General features: G+C 39.6%; 1 non-coding gene across 1 annotated transcript; it reads left to right on the top strand.

Moving 5' to 3' along the window:
• The first annotated feature begins 318 nt into the window (after nt 1-318).
• trnag-ucc (transfer RNA glycine (anticodon UCC)) lies at nt 319-390 on the top strand. Its single transcript has one exon. It is a non-coding gene; the product is annotated as a tRNA-Gly (tRNA).
• The last annotated feature ends 9,277 nt before the right edge of the window (nt 391-9,667 follow it).

Raw genomic sequence — 9,667 nt, forward strand, 5'->3', positions numbered from 1 at the left:
GTACTCGAAATGTTGTTAAAAGAAAAACTGTGTGCTGAGTTTTATTTTTTACAGGAAACGCATGCATGTTGAAACTAAAGTTTATAAATAATTGAGAAATATTAAAGCAAGGAAAATATGATACGTGTAAAATATACAATTTGATCACATAATTACTTAATTACCTCTGGTAGTTAAATGCTTTTTTCTGCTGCGTTTTTTTTCTCTTGTACATGACTCTGATCCTCTTGTTGTATTTGTATTTGTAAATTCTGTTTAATAAAAAAAAAATTAAAAAAAGCATTCTCTGGTGGTGTCCTGCAGGCTTCCTGTGGGTGTGCGTTGGTGGTATAGTGGTGAGCATAGCTGCCTTCCAAGCAGTTGACCTGGGTTCGATTCCCGGCCAACGCAGTGGCGAATGTTTTCAAATGCTGTCATGAGCCTTGGATTGTGACTAGCAAAGTGAAGCCTTTTGAAAGAGCTAAAGCACTGAAAAACGGAATTGAAGGAGAATCTTACAGGGGATTCTGAGCGGTGTCTGCAAACACGCAGTCCGATACAGGTGCTGAAAGCTTGAGCTACTCTCAATGTCATGCTGCTTTTCCCCGGAGTAAATCTGTTACATTGAAAGAATGCTTCTCGCAGGTTCAAAAAGGGACCCTTGTTAATTGGAGAAATCAATGATTTTGAATGAATTCTGTATGCGTTAAAAGACAGCTATACACAGAAAACATGCAGGACACAGCTCATGATGTTTCCCGAGCTGAAACACAGTGCGTTTTTTCAAGCTATCTGACAAAGCCCGCCCACTGAAAACTGCGGCAGATCGTGTAAAGACGTTCAACTTTGTAACTACTGCACGCACAGGAAGCAGAATAAATTCCTCTTTTCAAACTGTCAAAGGTTTGCTTTACGAACGCCGCAGGACATCGCACAATCTCTTTTGAACAGGGACAAACGATTTCTTATGGGGCGCAGTAAGTACTGTTACTGTCACTGCTCGATACCGACGTTGGCCTACTATACCATGTTCAGCCACTGCTAGAAAATGTACGGCTCTAGCACCGGAGCAAACAACAGGAGGGCCGACGTCGAACAGGCATACGTGTCAGTCATGGAGACCGATGAGAATGGGATTCGAACCCATGCCTGCAGAGCACAATGGATTAGCAGTCCATCACCTTAACCACTCAGCCACCTTGTCGACAAAACTGGGCTGTCCGGACATGGGTTGGCGCGCTCCAGATGATCTTTTTCTTTTTTTCCCCACGTACTCGAGGGTCATTTTCCTGTTCCACATGTGATTTCAACATTTTCCTTGGGAGATGTCAAGCCAGCAAGCCACTGCTGTGGTTCACTGGCCAGTGTGGAGTTCAGTGGCCCTGTTGTACACAGAAAGCACATTGAGCTCCTTGGACATCAAAAGTTCCAGATAAAAGCCATTTGTCATCCTTTCTCTTGGTGTTGATGTTGCTATTGTATGTAAAGGTGGCAACTTGCTCAGCGAGCAGGCGGAGCACACACCGAATGCACATGTGTCTGAGTGGTGTGTCCAAGTGGCTGCAAAAGGACAGTGCTCCCGGGGCACCGTGGCTTAGTTGGTTAAAGCACCTGCCTAGTAAACAGGAGATCCTGGATTCAAATCCCAGCAGTGCCTTCTTTGTTCTGTCTTCTCAAACAGAACTGGTCCTTCCAGACAACCACCTACGGCTAGACTTGCAAATATTCATTTCCTGTCTTTAACGCGACTTGTTTTTCTTAAAATGGATGCAACTTGCAAAACATGAAATACAAACCTTGCTAATCAGCGCTAGCGGCTGGCAAAAAAAAAAGAAGTCAGCAATGTTTTTTTTCTTTAACCTTAACCCTGCTAATGGAGAAGAGTTAAATGACCGAGTCTATGCAGCTTAAACGGTGCGCAAGTCGGGTTCTTAGCTGAAAGGGTGGTAAATCACGCTCACCCCAGTCCTTAATCTTTTAAAGAGGATACAAAATTGAACCTAGTCGCCACATCACATACATCCTGTTCAATGATAAAAAGGTAACATCTATCCTCGCTCCAGAGTAAATCTCATGTTGAGGGCATCTTTTTTTTTCACTTTACCGTGAGTCGGGCTCGGCTGCACAGAGGAGAGAGCAGAGCAATGAGGTCACGGGGACAGGGGAGTCACACGCTGGCGGTTTGAATACGCGGAAGATCACTGAGGGATCCACAGTATGTGGACCCTCCGTGCGCCATCAGTCCGCACTCCGGACTCTGAATCCTGCCATCCGAGTTACGATCTCGGCGGAACCTGAGGCGCAGTTCCTTCTTAAAACGTAATCTGGTGAGCATTTCTAGAATCGCACTTGTATAGATACAACTATACAAGTACGATTAGTACGAAATCAGTAGGCAACTGCCCTCTTGATTTTGGATTTAATTTCTTTATTACAGGGGCGCTTTTATGAAGACAGAGTCATGTTCAGGTACTTTGCTTGATGGAGGAAGCTCATTTCGGACTCTGTGATCTGCTCACCTGGAAAGGTCTGCTGTACTACTACAAGAGAGAAGTAGAGTCTGGAAGAAGGGACAATTTTATGATGCTTTGGAAGATAATGTTTTTTTTTTCTTATACTGAAAATGAAAAGTAGTTGTTTCTATATGGACTCAGTCTTTGGAATTTGTATATTTATATATTTCAGTGAACCCTCAGCCATTCCTTCTGTATTGTAATTCAATTTCTCTTTTAAAATTCCTTCCCCACTTCTAGGACCTGCAGTTGCTGAACTCCACAATGGCTTCTATTGGAAAGTCTGTGACTGAGACCAAGTAAGTGTTCAATTTTTTATGAAACCATTATTTATTTTGGAGCAATGAGCAATTCTTATATAAATGCAATAAAATCATTATGCTCAAACTATGAGAGAGAATTTTAAGGATAATTTAATAAATCAGTCTTAGCTTGTTTCTATACACAGATGGTATTATTTATTTTCAAAGGAAACCCGCGAGGATTCCCCTGGTGTGCAAGATGTGCCTGAATACTTTTGATCAGCTTCCTGCTCATTTGAAGAGGGCGTTTATGAAGCACGCCACGGCAGAAGAGATCAGGATGGCCTCTCAACAGGCGAGGGAGGACATGATGAATCACCTGAAGAACGGGGTCATCGTGGATTACCACAGAATAGAGATCAAAGGACACTTTGTGGGCTTAAAATACAAAGAAAATCATGTTCTATGGTACAAGATAAATACAAAACTTAAGCTTTTATTTTAATTAGATTTGTTTATAAAGCATAAGCAATAATTTATTACATTAATATATGTGAAAATAACATTTTAGCATCATATTATTACATACAGGTCTCTAGCTTCAACACAGTGATATATAGATATATATGCTCAGTGATTTATTGGTACATGCCCAGGTCAATAATCAGAATGAGGATTTATTTCCAGACGGGCTACAGGTAGTGTTGTGAAATACTTCAACACACTGGATCGCAGATTTAGACCCCCTGCACTCTTACTCCTTAAAAACCAAAGAAATGAAGATATGTAGCAATCACATTGTAACAGGGGTGACAGTGACTTAATGCTTATACTAGTGGACTTCTGGTACCTTTAGGGTAAGGTGTTCCCTGAAGGGCTCTCAAACCCTGCATTTCAGATGCCTAGCTGTATCGCTGATGTGTTGCACCTCAGAATCACTTTTAAACCTTACCTCTGGTATCTTTAATCCCTATTGCTCAACGCATGGTGAAAGTATTGCATAATTGTGTCTGAAAATGAGCAATGGGCACCTGAGAGACTCATTTGCCTGTTTCACAAATGATCACATTTGACTAGAGATTCTGTTTGGGATTCAGTTGTGCATTCCGACAGCAATCCCTTTCAAAAAACGATACATTCTGGATGAGGTCAAAGGTGCAGGAACACTGTATTTAGGATGTGTTTGCACTTATTCTGTGTCTCTAGCTTCAACACAGCGATATATGTATATGCTCACTGATTTTTTGGTACATGCCCAGGGCAATAATCATTATGAGGATTTATTTCCAGATGTGCTAGGGGTAGTGTTGTGAAATACTTCAACACACTGGATCGCAGGCTTAAACCCCCTGCACTCTTACTCCTTAAAAACTAACAAATGCAGATATCTAGCAATCATATTGTAGCAGACACTCATTTGCCTGTTTCACAAATGATCATATTTTACTAGAGATTATCTTTGGGATACGGATGTGCATTCTGACAGCAATCTCTTCCAAAAAATGATTTTACCTTATCGCGGCTTTGCCCTACTTGCCCCTTTGGACAATATCTCCATCTTGTGGTCGTTGTTGGTAATGTCTAGACAATACCTCCATCTTGTGGTCGTTGTTGGTAATGTCTTCTTATGCCATTTTTTTATTTCAATTCTCTATTAGTTGATTCTAGAATCTCTACAATGAAGTTGAAAACATCAGTTTTATAGCAGACAATATGACATTATTTATAGTCCAATTAGAAACTTATTACCCTGTTTTTAACATAATAACAAATTAAAATTGATTAAAACTAAGTTTGGAACACCAGGGAACATAACAAATGATTTTTAGGAAAACCATGAGGTTCTCTGTGCCCGATGCCTGCAAGGAGAGAAAGCTAGAATCCTTTGATTTTTTCAAAATTTGAAAATAAACATCATATAACAACAGCTTTCATTCCTAGGAGTAAAAAATAACCATTTCTGAAGACATAGTAGTTTCTAAAACACTACAATAAAGTTAAAAACATCAGTTTTATATTACATTATTTTTAGTGAAATCAGTCATTTATTACACTATTTTTAATATAATCTCTAAGTAAAAGTGATTAGAATTAAGTTTGGAACAACAAGGAACACAAAAAAAAAGATTTTAAGGAAAAAAATGATGTCTTCTGTGCCAGGTGCCTGCAAGGGGAGAAAGCTAGAATCCTACCCAGGCTCCTGGAGCTCTGTCCTGGCTAAAGGAGGGCGAATCCATCCCATTCAAAGCTCCATGAAAAAATGATATTTTTAAATCTGAAAAAAAACATTATAGAACAACATCTCTTGGTCCACAGAGTGCAAAAATCCAACTTTGAAGAAAATCCATTGACTGATCCCCGAATCCTGAAGTTTCTTCGCATGATATCGGGCTTGCAACCACTTTCTGGAAAATGATGAAAAATGCCAAAAATGAAATAAAAGTTATCAATTCTAGAGCCTAAGAGGAAAATAAGACAAATGTATATCTCCAAATAATTTTATGTGCTTCAGAAGAGCCCAGGAAAGTTTTTTGCATACATGAAACCACGCCCGTTTGCACGTAAGCAGACATGGTTGCACACACGACTGCATGAAAGCACGCGTGCATGCAAAATCATCCTGTTAAGCATTTGAAAAGCCGCACCACGGCGCACTTGAAATAGCTCTTACATTAGTGGTCGACGCAGGAATCGCCTTTTTATTTACGCTCTTACCAACGCGATGGAAAGCAAAACAAAGCAAAGCAGAGCAAAACAAAACGAACAATAAGATCTGTTAGGTTTACATGCATATTTTATGTATTAATAAATGTATCCTCGTGTATTAGTACCTGTGTGTGCGCGTTGTTTGAGTTATGTCACATGGTTGGATTCTAAAGCCATCAAAAGAATCAACTTTGTGATTTACTGCTACAATTAATAATTGTCTCAGTAAATGCCCAAACCCTACAGAACTGGTGCCTTCAGAGAGCCACTACATTTAATTTTGCTATGGCAACATTACATATTTGGCGTCCCTGAGCCGGTTTTCTTACATGTGAAAATAACATTTTAGCATCATATTATTACATACAGGTCTCTAGCTTCAACACAGTGATATATATATATACTCAGTGATTTATTGGTACATGCCCAGGTCAATAATCAGAATGAGGATTTATTTCCAGACGGGCTACAGGTAGTGTTGTGAAATACTTCAACACACTGGATCGCAGATTTAGACCCCCTGCACTCTTACTCCTTATAAACCAAAGAAATGAAGATATGTAGCAATCACATTGCAACAGGGCTGACAGTGACTTAATGCTTATACTAGTGGACTTCTGGTACCTTTAGGGTACGGTGTTCCCTGAAGGGCTCTCAAACCCCGCATTTCAGATGCCTAGCTGTTTCGCTGATGTGTTGCACCTCAGAATCACTTTTAAACCTTACCTCTGGTATCTTTAATCCCTATTGCTCAACGCATGGTGAAAGTATTGCATAAATGTGTCTGAAAATGAGCAATGGGCACCTGAGAGACTCATTTGCCTGTTTCACAAATGATCATATTTGACTAGAGATTCTGTTTGGGATCCGGATGTGCATTCTGACAGCAATCTCCTTATCGCGGCTTTGCCCTTCTTGCCTCTTTGGACAATATCTCCATCTTGTGGTCGTTGTTGGTAATGTCTAGACAATATCTCCATCTTGTGGTCGTTGTTGGTAATGTCTAGACAACATCTCCATCTTGTGGTCGTTATTGGTAATGTCTTCTTATGCCCTTTTTTATTTTAATTCTCTATTAGTTGATTCTAGAATCTCTACAATGGAGATGAAAACATCAGTTTTATAGCAGACAATATGACATTATTTATAGTCCAATTAGAAACTTATTACCCTGTTTTTAACATAATAACAAATTAAAATTGATTAAAACTAAGTTTGGAACACCAGGGAACATAACAAATGATTTTTAGGAAAACCATGAGGTTCTCTGTGTCCAATGCCTGCAAGGGGAGAAAGCTAGAATCCTTTGATTTTGAGTTGAACAAGTTCAACTTTTGTCACGTCTGTCCACAGAACATTGTTCCAGGAGTTGCTGTGGAACATCCATGTGGTCTTTAGCAAACTTGAGAGGGGCAGTGGTGGTTTTTTTTGGGGGGAGAGCAGTGGTTTCCTCCGTGGTGACCTCGCATGATCACCACTCCTGTTCAGATTTCTTCTTATGGTGGACTCATGGACACAGACGTAAGACAAAGTCAACCACCTGTTCGCTAGATCCCATACCCACTCAGCTAGTCAAAGATTCCCCCGAAGGACTGGCAGGACCTATAATTAGTATGATGAATGCATCGCTTGCGTCAGGCGTTGTACCTGATCAATTTAAGGTAGCGGTTGTTAGACCGCTCCTTAAGAAGTCAAATTTGGATCCACAAGTTCTTAACAACTACAGGCCTGTCTCAAAGGTCCCATTTCAATCTAAAAGTTTTGAGAGAATAGTTGTTGCCCAACGTCAATCGTATCTGGATTCAAATAATATACTTGAGAAATTTCAGTCTGGTTTCTGAAACAGCATTAACAAGAGCCTTAAATGATATTCTCTTAGCTACTGATGCGCGGAATGCAACAGTGCTAGGTTGCAACAGTGCTAGGAATGCAAACGTTAGGTTGCGCTTCTTCATGCTGCATGGTCGGCAAGAGTGGAGCTTTTTAAACGTCTGTACTTAGTGCGCCTCAAAAGAAATCGTTTGTCCCCGTTCAAAAGAGATTGTGCGATGTCCTGCAGCGTTCGCAAAGCAAACCTTTGACAGTTTGAAAAGAGGAATTTATTCTGCTTCCTGTGCGTGCAGTAGTTACAAAGTTGAACGTCTTTGCACGATCTGCTGCAGTTTTCAGTGGGCGGGCTTTGTCAGATGGCTTGGAAAAACGCACTGTGTTTCGGCTCGGGAAACATCATGAGCAGTTTCCTGCATGTTTTCTGTGTATAGCTGTCTTTTAACGCATACAGAATTCATTCGAAATCATTGATTTCTCCAATTAACAAAGGTCACTTAAAGGATGAGTCAAAGTAACGTCTAATCGGATTAGTTTCCTTAGAGCTGGTTCAGAGTTTGCTCAAGAGTTTACCTTTCACAGATGCGCAAAGAAGAATGTTGGGGGTGCACGCTTCAAGGCGCCTTACAGCTGTAGGGAGTGATTCGAGACGATTCGTGGCGTGTGCTCGTTCCCATATACCGTACGCCCTGGGGTGCAGTGCTAGGATGATGTACAATACCGCTTGGGCACGTAACGGCTTTATATGCAAGTGCGGGACGTGAGGGTTTTCGTTTGTTCATTTTATTTTGCTCTGCTTTGCTTTGTTTTGCTTTCCATCGCGTCGGTAAGAGCGTAAATAAAAAGGCGATTCCTGCGTCTACCACTAATGTAAGAGCTATTTCAAGTGCGCCGTGGTGCGGCTTTTCAAATGCTTAACAGGATGATTTTGCATGCACGCGTGCTTTCATGCAGTCGTGTGTGCAACCATGTCTGCTTACGTGCAAACGGGCGTGGTTTCATGTATGCAAAAAACTTTCCTGGGCTCTTCTGAAGCACATAAAATTATTTGGAGATATACATTTGTCTTATTTTCCTCTTAGGCTCTAGAATTGATAACTTTTTTTTCATTTTTGGCATTTTTCATTTTCCAGAAAGTGGTTGCAAGCCCGATATCATGCGAAGAAACTTCAGGATTCGGGGATCAGTCAATGGATTTTCTTCAAAGTTGGATTTTTGCACTCTGTGGACCAAGAGATGTTGTTCTATAATGTTTTTTTTCAGATTTAAAAATATCATTTTTTCATGGAGCTTTGAAGGGGATGGATTCACCCTCCTTTACCCAGGACAGAGCTCCAGGAGCCTGGGTAGGATTCTAGCTTTCTCCCCTTGCAGGCACCTGGCACAGAAGACATCATTTTTTTCCTTAAAATCTTTTTTTTTTTTGTGTTCCTTGTTGTTCCAAACTTAATTTTAATCACTTTTAATTAGAGATTTTATTAAAAATAGTGCAATAAATGACTAATTTCACAAAAAATAATGTAATATAAAACGGATGTTTTCAACTTTATTGTAGTGTTTTAGAAACTACTATGTCTTCAAAAATGGTTATTTTTCACTCCTAGGAATGAAAGCTGTTGTTATATCATGTTTATTTTTTCAAATTTTAAATGATCATTTTTTCATGGAGCTTTGAAGGGGATGGATTCACCCTCCTTTAGCCAGGACAGAGCTCCAGGAGCCTGGGTAGGATTCTAGCTTTCTCCCCTTGCAGGACCTGGCACAGAAGACATCATTTTTTTTCCTTAAAATCTTTTTTTTTGTGTTCCTTGTTGCTCCAAACTTAATTCTATTCACTTTTAATTAGAGATTATATTAAAAATAGTGCAATAAATGACTAATTTCACTAAAAATACTAAAAGTAATATAAAACGGATGTTTTTAACTTTATTGTAGTGTTTTAGAAACTAATATGTCTTCAAAAATGGTTGTTTTTCACTCCTAGGAATGAAAGCTGTTGTTATATGATGTTTATTTTCAAATTTTGAAAAAGCAAAGGATTCTAGCTTTCTCCCCTTGCAGGCATTGGACACAGAGAACCTCATGGTTTTCCTAAAAATCATTTTTTATGTTCCCTGGTGTTCCAAACTTAGTTTTAATCAATTTTAATTTGTTATGTTACAAACAGGGTAATAAAGTCTTAATTGGACTATAACTAATGTCATATTGTCTGCTACAAAACTGATATTTTCAGCTCTATTGTAGAGATTCTAGAATCAACTAATAAAGAATTGAAATAAAAAAAGGGCATAAGAAGACATTACCAACAACGACCACATGATGGAGATATTGTCTAGACATTACCAACAATGACCACAAGATGGAGATATTGTCCAAAGAGGCAAGAGGGGCAAAGCTGCG

This window comes from Lepisosteus oculatus, unplaced genomic scaffold (assembly GCF_040954835.1).
Source record: "Lepisosteus oculatus isolate fLepOcu1 unplaced genomic scaffold, fLepOcu1.hap2 HAP2_SCAFFOLD_45, whole genome shotgun sequence".
In the NCBI taxonomy this organism is placed as follows: Eukaryota; Metazoa; Chordata; class Actinopteri; order Semionotiformes; family Lepisosteidae; genus Lepisosteus; species Lepisosteus oculatus.